This window comes from Diadema setosum, chromosome 21, assembly GCF_964275005.1.
Source record: "Diadema setosum chromosome 21, eeDiaSeto1, whole genome shotgun sequence".
In the NCBI taxonomy this organism is placed as follows: domain Eukaryota; kingdom Metazoa; phylum Echinodermata; class Echinoidea; order Diadematoida; family Diadematidae; genus Diadema; species Diadema setosum.
In genome coordinates, this window is record NC_092705.1 from 13,019,190 (window position 1) to 13,030,071 (window position 10,882).

Genomic DNA, 10,882 nt, shown 5'->3' on the forward strand with positions numbered 1-10,882 from the left:
TAAGAACTGAACATCACGTGAAAACTTGAAACTGATTATGGTATGTCACATGTTCCATTGTCAGACTGTTAACCACTTCAAACCGCCAAGACGCGCGCAGCCCAGTCAATAGCTCCCTTTCAACCCTTGATGACATCGAGTCAAGACCATTCGATAGACTCTGATCATGTTGCCTGACTCGAAGTTTATCTGTAAATACGGGCAGATGGTGATTTGTGTCCCATGCAGTGTCCTTACATTGTCACAAAGGAGTTCTCAATTTACACAAAAACGTCTCTGAAGGTCAGCCATGATATCACTCTTCTTCTTCCCAGACAATGCTTCTTACTCTTTCTTCTTCTTCTTATCATTATCCTTATTATTGAGAACTGATGGAGGCGTCAGCCCATATCCATATATAGCGAGTCAATATCCTTGATATTCTATACAATGGTTCACCTGGGGAAAAAAAAGCCATAGTAAAGATTTCAGTGAATGTAACACTGGAAGCACGAGCTCTTGAAAGTCGGATTGATCAAAATGGATATTCATACATCGCACTATTTACAGAAAAGGTTCTGCATCGTGAAAGTACTATAGGACCTAGTCCCTGTATTCCTTTATAATTCATGCCATGCGCATGTGATCAGGCTCTCTAGATCACATGGCATAGCACGAGCTTGTTTGTGATTCGATCCAACCACAATTATTAAAGCCACCCGAGATCATGTCATCTTCGATTATTAGCAAGACGCAATCAAAAGGGGCGAAAAAGAGAAGAAAAATACAGCACACACAATATGGAATATGGGATCGCAATTACAATTGTATATTTTATAATGTCAGCATCTGACGACTGGTTGTGGCGACATCTGGGGGTGTTTCATCAACGCTTGTCAGCGCTGACAACTGTCGGTGCTGGCCAATTTCAGCAAAATCCTTGGTTTTGATTGGCTAAGATGCTCTGGTCACTGACTGTTTGATTCAAGTTGTCAGCGCTGACAAACGTTGATGAAACACCCTGCTGAAGATGACACTTGTGTAACATTTTCTCTATCATGACATTGTTAACACTCTGTAGCACCCTACTGTGTAAGGTAGCCCTACAAAATGTACGGGGTACATCTAACAGTATGATTACGTCTTGCACGGGGTGCAGTAAGCGCAAAAGTCTGTCAATGTCTTTGATTAACTCACCAACATTTGTTAAAACGATGTAAAGCAGTCACGGTTCAGCACGCCTGAAAACTTTGCAAGCTTGTGGTTCGTTTGAACGGTAAATTACAGACGAAAACTGTGACCTTATAAGACCACTTCGTAATTCCACTTTGCGCATGAGCAGAAAAAGGTCATTTGTACCAACACGCATTTTGGTTTGTAACTTCACTGAGATAAGCATCTGTGATTCGATGATTATTCATATGATCCTTATCTACATGTAAATGATGCTTGCCAGCACATCCACCTGACAGCAAGAATGGTATTTCACAATATAAAAGGAAATACGCTGTTATTGCATTCAATGCAAAACAATGAAATTGATGCCTGCTAAATTGTCAACTGATGGAGTATTCTGATCACCTGCTCTCAACGCAAGCTCATTCTTTGTTTGAACAATAATTGTTACCTCCTCAAATCGGCAGCCATCAACATGATTCCACGATCATGTAATAAAATTATTGTACAGTCAAACCTGCCTTTAGCGACTACCTGTCTGACGCGGCCAGCGGCCACAAGTTTTGTTTCCCGCGGTAGATTTTAACCTGTCTATAGCGGCCAAACAGCCGATGTATTCAACGTGTTTTTCTGCTAGCCGTGCCAGTCATTCATGGGCAACGTTCAGTGATCGCCACCCCTGTATTCATCATTCCTTCAGTTATAATAATGTACTAGTGTTAAGCTTTTTTTTTTCACGACTGTACACATGCTACTGCATGTGCAACAATTTATAAACACCGGCATTGTTCAATTCATGTACACACGTGTGCATACGTACACACACACGGTCATGTACATGTAAGTACTTACAGATGTATACAACGATGATACTAGACATGTTGGCAATTCATACAAAGTTGGATAACCTGTCTATAGCGGCCACCTGTCTATAGCGGCAACTTTTTCGTACCCCTTGGGTAGAGTAAGTGACAATAGAATGACATTTTGTTCTTCATATCCCAAAAGATAGTCAAAACGTATAGACCTACTTTAGCAACAAAATAATGGTAATGCAAAGTAGAACATAGAACAAAAGTAATGGAACCTAAATCAAAAGCACAGTTTGTAGTATCATATAGGCCTCCGAAGATTGGACGTGTGACAAAGCATGTACCGCATAATGTCTAAATAAAGAAAAACAAATGAATTCTGGAGCTCCTCCCACTTCTAGAGCGCATGAACAGATAAATTGGAAATAAAGGAAATACCATGAGACAAGTTGAAACGTGAGGAGAAAAAAAAAAAGGAGATGGAGAGAAAGAGAAGTGGAGACCGAGCAGAAGGATTGACAATTTCAGAATTTCAGACAAACAGAATATCTTTGTAGTAATCTATTCCTGAATTGCCTAACAAAGTTAACAATATTGGATAATTTTTTAAAACTCGGGTCCAATGTGTTCCAGAGTTTTACAGGCCGGAGTTAATGTGAAATTTTGTTTCCAGACAACTTTGTATCTAAAGACAAGATTCAGTGAATTATAATGTCATGTTGAGTAATGATGAACAAAATTGTTTTTAGAAACAAGGTTTATAACATTATCGAAAGTCAATGGAATTAAAATTGTGCAGTGGAACCCTTACAAGAAAATCGTATTAATCTTGGAATTTAAGAATCCATGTTCGTATTAGAAAGGGTTGATGTTTGAATAAATGTCAGTTTTACAAATAATGCGGGAAATCTTATTTTGCATTAAAACATTTTGTCGTTCAAAAGTTCACCTGAATTAGTCCAGGTCAATAATGTCCATAATGTAGAAAGGTAAAATCAAAGTAGCATAACTTTAAAAAGGACAGAGCAAGAAAAAAATAAGTTTACAGTCATTTATAATTCCAGACCCTGTTTTATGAAAAGTTAGAATTGATTATATAGTTTCTATTTGCTACATCCAAAAAATATATTCATTATAACTTATCATGATTCGTTAAGTCCAGGAATTTTATGTAATTCACTCAACCGAGTATACAGTTATCACAAAAGAACATTGCGAGTAGTAATGGTATCACTGGATACCATGTATTTAGTTTTTACACATTCCAGAATAACTTTTTAGAGTCCAGCCACATCGTAACACTTTGCAAGATATATACACTCACCGAAAAAAAAAGTAAACACATTTTCAAGTTCATATTTCTCATAGAAAATTGGACTAAATATTAATGTGTCATAATACCATGTTAAGGTAATTCCCCCCCCCCCACTGGAATATGTATTATTCTATATCAAACATAATATGTTCATGTAAACACATAATACCTCATAACATTTCAAATAAAATATTTTGAAAAAAAAAATCAATGAAATATCGTGATCAAGAGAACAGGTAGTATGTTAAAGGTAATTCAATTAGCTATCAACATGACAAGTCAATAAAAAGGCAAAGTTTACGCATGAGTGAACACGTTCATATTTCTCTTCCAAAGCACAAAAGTAAAAACTGCAAAATGGACAAGTTGTCATTCATGTGTATGTGCTCTTCCATGTAACAATGACAACAAAAGACAATCCAATACAACAAACAACACAAATCGAGTTTCAAAAATCATCCTTTGATATTATGTCTATTCATGATCCAGTCTATTCACGATCCAGTTGGAAACAGTGTATTTCAGTCATTGTCTTGTCTACATCTGTGTTGAGATTTCACATTATTAGCAGTTATAAATATAAAACGGATAACTCTGATATATACAACTTTTGCCATAGCCTGTAACTCGTCACATATTTTCATACTTACTGTTGCCTCTCTGTTAGACTACAATATCTCTCTTTGAGGAATATCTCATTTCAATATCGCCATGGGAACTATTCTTATGTTTTTGTTGTTTTTTGTGTTTATGTTTGTGGTGTAATGTATTTTGTAAGGCAGCTCATCACAAGCTCTGCTTTTATGAGGTTCTGCCTTCCTTGTACAATAATTTCATGCATGTGATTTTCTACGTGAAAAATATGGAAAATAAATGTTTTACAAACTTGAACTTGAACTTGATATCTATCAGTGTCTGTGATGACTTTGTAGCCCGCAAAGATAAAGAAAGGCGAAAAATGATAGAGAAAATTAAGTATCTTCTGTCAAATCCAAATTCAAATGGCGTGAAAGAGAGAATATTCGAAATAATGGTAGAAATTCCAAATGTTATTTCAAATAAAGAAATTTGAAAATGATATCTGGTTCTTGAATTTGTCTCATGAATCCTTAAATTCCTAAATCGAAAGAATGAAATAAAGAAAGCCTGTCCATTCTATCACCTTTGCGGTAACTCCCTTTGTTTTTTCAAGTTAGATTCGACAGAAAACTCTTTTTCTTCCCATTTTGATTGTGTTTTAGAATAAGAAACGATACGAGGGGACGAAAACTTATTTTTTTTATTTCATTCATGTCTCTCATTATGTTAAATTGGTCTTTTGTTATCATTGCTATCTTGAAGGGCGTTTGCAAATAGATAACAAAATGTCAATTTTTGCAATTTTTACTTTTGTGTCTTGAAAGACAAAATCAGTGTGTTTACTCATGCATGAAATTTTTCTCTGTATTAACCTACCAGGTTGATAGCCAATTGAATAATCTTTAATATGGTATATGACACAATGATTTTGATCAAAATCTTCTATGAAAAATATGTGGTGGAAACAGTGTTTATTTCCTTTTCTTCTTCTTCTTTTTTTGCGGAGTGTATTTTTTTATGAGGCTTGGTGGATTAGTGACTGAGCCTTTATGAAGTTGAAATTTTGTCATCGCCACACTGGTCAAACTTATCACAATCCCTGAAGTAGATATAACGACAAGAATTACAAAAGAGTTCTTCACTACACAGAGTAGTCCTGTTAGTAGTGTTTTGGATAACATTAGATGTCTTACAAGGCGATAAAAATACCGCGTTTATATCGAAACAAACAAGTCCATACTCGAGTCACGTAAGTTAATACACCGGTACATGAAATGATTGCTCTACATACAATGATCCCGGCTAATTACACCTGTACATGATCACATTTCGGGACAAAAGAAAAAGGCTATATATTTAAAAAAAAAAAATAATATATATATATATATATATATATATATATATATATGAAGAGTTTGTTTGCAAAAACCGATAAGTCCATTTTTGAAGATTTTGAAGTACGGTCTCTGTCATAACATTAACCTTTAATGGCAAATATATCCATTTGACAAATATGGACTTATCGGTTTTTGCAAACAAACTCTTCATATATATATAATATATATATATATATATATATATATATATATATAACATATTGGACCGACACACGATGAAAAAAAATGTGCCGTAGATAATGGACCAGTCTACATAAACCCATATGTTAATGGTATACTTTGTTCACAGTTAGAATCATCACACTCATACTATGACGACATCTTTATGTAACCCCCATACATCAATAGTTTTTCTTTTCTTCTTCTTTTTTTTTTTTTTGCTCATTGATATAAATGTGCCTCATTTTCAATTTAAACAAAGTTTTGCGTGTTTCGTTCAGATTTTTATTCATTTTTGGTGCCAAAGCACGAAATGTTGTATTTGACAGTGTTTAAATGAGATATTTACATTAAACGACTATAATCATCCTGGCAAATCGCGTCAGCCAGGTACTACTTTCTGCGTAGACCCTTTCGACGCATTGTAGGCAAATTCCGAATGGTGGAAGATGAATTTTGAGCCTTTCTGAGAACGACGTTTTAGCTTTCACGCTGCAGATTCTGCAGGCGCTCGACGTGTTACAAAGAAGGAGAGCCAATCTCGCCTAGTACCTTCTCGGTTTTACCGAGAACAACAATTTAAAAAGCGAGAATTCCGTGATTTACAATGTAACATATTTTATCCAATATCCAATTGGTGTTTGATAAACAACGGCTGACATTTTTAAATTGGGCCTACTGATATTCATTATATCTCCGTTATACCTCACGTGATACACCGTGATACACCTCCTCGTGGCATAGTAATTAGCAAGAGCATCATTCCACTACACAGTACAGAAATTAATTGCCTCAGTGTTACCTTCACGGATGTACTGCAGAATACATTGCAGATCACGAACTGCACAATGCATACTTGTTATCTCTGAAATACAGTGTATTAAGTATACACACAGTGTGGATGACAGAACGTATTAACATAAATGAAAGCCCCTCGTGCTTAACAGTTTTAATTCTACATTAATAGATAGGGCAGGTTTCGTACAGCGGCTCTATGACACAAGTCTTGCGGAAGAAAGACGAAATAAATCCTTGAAACCTGACAAGCAAATCAGGGTAATGGACATTGAATATGAAAAAACAAACAAACAAAAAAAAAAAAAATTAGCCAGAGTGTGTGTAGAATGAAACCCTGATGATAATCCTTGTAAACGATACAAGAGTTTTAATTAGCAAAGATGATTATAATTTTTTTTATATAAAGAGAAAGTCATCACGATAATGACATTAGCAATTATTGCTTCTGAAGTACCAACAGCGGATGCAGTCCTCATGACATCCCCAGTATACATTATAGTCACGATGTCATCTTTCGGAGATGTAGCTCTCCATTCTCGCTCCTGAAGCTGCTTGTCAATGGGACTGTCAGTCCAATCTTATCAAATATTCCTCCGGCTGTTTCAATCGTATGATACTAGGCACAGTGCTATGGTCAATTGACGAATTTATCAAGTAGCTAGTTTTGTTTGTTTTTTCTTCCCTAGTGAATTCCTTAATGAGAGTTTCATGCTTTTTAACATCCAAAACGAAGTTATGGGAAACAAAATTACATGATGTGAAGATGATAATTCACAGCATTTGTAGGGCGCCATGTTTTCTGTTTAAAAACATTCAAAAGTTACTTTACGAGTTTGACATAATCTGTATACACGTACCTAACATCAGTATCTCTCTTTAGAAAAAAAAAAAAAAAAAAAAAAACATGGCACACATCAAAGCACTGTTTTTTTCCAGAATGTGGATCTTGCAATTTAAGATGGTGGTACACTGTATCATTATACTTTGAAGTCTTTGTTGACATAATATTGACAACAAATTCGCATTATCTTAACCCTATAAAGCCCAAGCTATTTTGACCCCTGCCAGGCCCAAGGGGGGGGGGGGGCACATTGTGCCCCCCCCCCTATATAACTTCTTATTATATGATGTATGACCGTCATATTTGGCACATGGGTAGGGCAACTCGTACTCTACATGACCCAACATTTGAAATTTCTCAAGGTCATCCCTGAGGGCGCTGTTTACCAAAATATAAAGAAATACATAGGAAATACGCTAAAATCATGTTTTTTCTGTTTATTTCTTTATCCCCAGTATATATCTTTTTTTAAATATCAATCATTTTCATATTTACCACAAAGGAAAAGCAAGTCAGCCTTCACTGTTTGTTATGGTTGAAATTTCTCAAGGTCAACACATGGGGGCGCTATTCATTACAATATAAAGAAATATATAAACCTATAATGTATTGCTTGGAATAAATACATATATTGGTATTGCATTTCATATTTCCAAAATATTGTAATTTTGAGTTTGCAGATTGATAATACGATAAACAGATGATATTACAGGTACAGCTTGTGTGAAAATAACACAAAATAAAAGGGTAGTCTTTGGAAAATGCTGTATTTTTCAATTATTTTTATTATATCTATTGTTTGATGCCTATGTCGTATAGAAAATAAAGGAAATGATAAGAAAACCATTTCAGGGTAATTCACAACCATAATCCCTTCACCCTTTGGTTCTTCAGCAAATTACAGCCAAGAAAGACCCCATTTCATCCATTATTATACTGTTAACTGAAATTGGAACAGAAAATCATGCAAAATCTGACAAACATGGTTGTCAGTTATGGTTGCCATGGCAACCAGTAATATCGGACATAGCTAAATTATATATCAAAATGTGCGCAATAAGATTTTAGGAAAAGTCACCAAATTTGGTTGAAATCGGGTAAAGGGTATAGGAGCGGCAAACAAAATATGGTAGGGGGGCACAATGTGCCCCCCCCCTTGGGCTTTATAGGGTTAATAGAAATATCCTTATATTTGGATATCAATATGTTGTTCCTTTGAGATTCCCAATAGTTTACATGGACTATTTTTATGTTTGACAAGTCTCCGAGTGTAAGTACACACATCTGGGATACATTTTGACGATGGGAATAATTGAGACAGCATCTAATTTTGATACAGACTCGATGGTGTGGGGTTTTTTTACCAAACGAAAGGCACATTGCGATTAACTGATAAAGAACTCCCGATGAATTTTTAGAAAGTAGGAATCAAGATCACAAAAAAATAATCTTGTCGGTTCAGCTTGGAGAATTACATCGTGGAAAAAAAATAGCAGAGACAGATTCAGCGATGTTTAGCTTGCTAGCTTATCAGTATTGTTTGAAGATTGTTCATGATAACGCCAATTTCAAAAATACGAACTAATATTTTCTTTAGAATAACGAATCTCAAGAAGCGATTTATGATACTGTTGTGAAAACCAAATTTGGGGCATATACACACACACACACACACACACATATATATATATATATATATATATATATATATATATATATATATATATATGTAAATTCATATAAAGTTTTAGAAACGCAAAACTTACATGAACAGTATATGCATTGACATACAGTGTACGATGTATCCAGTGTAGGCCTATTACAACTTCTTTCCCCTATTTACTTTCTTTCGATATTCGCAAAATCTTCACTTTGCATGAGAATACACAATATGTTCTATCCAAACGATGAATAGATGAAAGCTATAATCTTTAATGAATAACTGTTAAATTTGCAGTGCCACAAGAAGTGCTGCAATTAAGTCAGGCACTAGGTATTACAATATGTATTATGAAAGAAGTAAAAGGAACCGTTCTCGGTTGACTACAAGAAAACAAACGGACAAAATGAAACACAAAGCGCTCTATTTTCTAATACTAAACACTCATATTATACTCAGCAGTATATGCGTTTCCGCTAGTACCATTCGGGAGTTGCCATCAAATACGTATATTGATGGATGAATACTGGGTTAGTGAAGGAAACACTTAAATTCAGACATACCTATAAATTACATGTCTATTTTTGCTCATCATTTAGCCTCTAGATATCATGGTGAAGTCAAACTTCGCTCTTTGTTCCAGTTTGAATCCAGTTGGCTCTACAAGCAAAGGAAAATGTGGAAGTTTCATGAAAATCAGGCGAAAGTAAAGGGTTTCTCTGTTTCAAACTTTCACGTGCTAAAATGAAACTGGCATCGGTCTGAATAGTTATTTCAGTAATTATTATCAATTCGCTAAAAGCAGGTAATATGATGGGATCGCCTTCGCAACTGTCCAGTTGACTTGCAGATTTTGTTTTCACTGAATTCAATGAAATTAAAGTTTACGTCATTCCCATGGAATTGTTTAAATCTATATAGTTCTATAGAATATTTGATTAATTACACATTATTCAATGGGAACTGTAGCTTTTAATATTATGATCCTAACTTGATTTCTAGTGACCTTACCACGCACAATCAAATGTGAGACGTATGAAGCGAAGATATTATCACCCCTTTAAGTTGATTATGAAATGATGACAGAAATTTCTGCTGTTCTGGCGTGAAACAGTAGAGTTCGATAACTGTCTCAGTGATTTAATTATCCGATTTTAGTCAATCTTATATTCATAGTGCCTCGTTCTTTTAACTTCATTTTTTTTTTTTTTTGCCAAAGTGGGATCCAATACAGATTGACGTTTCTCTTTAAATTCTAAATGGTAGAGGAACATAGCATGCGTAGAAGACCCGGCCTTTTCGAGACGTCAAGTACCGCAATAGGTATACCAGGGGGTTAATGCAGATATTCAGCGTGGCTAGCACAACGGTCAAACTGTGGGAGACACTACCGTAATAATTCGGGCGAATCCAAAGTTTATGAGGAGATACATCGTTTGATTTGGAATCCAGCATATCACGTAGCTGAAGAAGAAAATGAATAGAGTGAAGGTGATGTTCCGACGGCGGATGTAGCCCCCTGTAGGAGCGGGAACATTGGCGGCCGCGGGCCTACTAGACGATGACGGTCCCGGGAAAGCGGCAGCAGTTCCCGGCGCGTCCTGGTGATCTGCCCTGGCTCGCACGGCGATGGCTGATCGCATGTCTCGTGTACCGAGGTCGGACCTGCAGGAAATGTGGCGGTGACACGGTTGATATGACGGAACTTGAGAGCAATGCGTGAAAATGAGTAAGTCATGATAACCATGGGAACTAGAACTCCCAGACAAAGACCAGGGTCCCTACGATCGGTCTGATATCAGCTCCAGTCAAGATGCACTCCCCATGTGTGTACTTGTGAAAAGTTACAATCAGGACCACTTCCATGGCAGGTGCCGCAAACCACGAGATCATTGCTAAAATGTATTTGGTCTTCTGCTTGAAGTAGGCGCTGTACCACAGCGGATGGACAACTGCGACAAAGCGCTCAATCGAAAGAGCGGCTAGATTGAAGCTTGAGATAGCGAAACCGATAAAGTAGATGAGTCCTGAGGCCCAAAGACGACAGTATAATTCTCCTGCAACGGTCGACTTTATTGGCGGGCCACCAAACCACGTTAGATGAACAGTATTGGCGATCAGGGAAGGCAGATGTCAGTAGATCGATCGCGAACTGGTTGGCAAGCA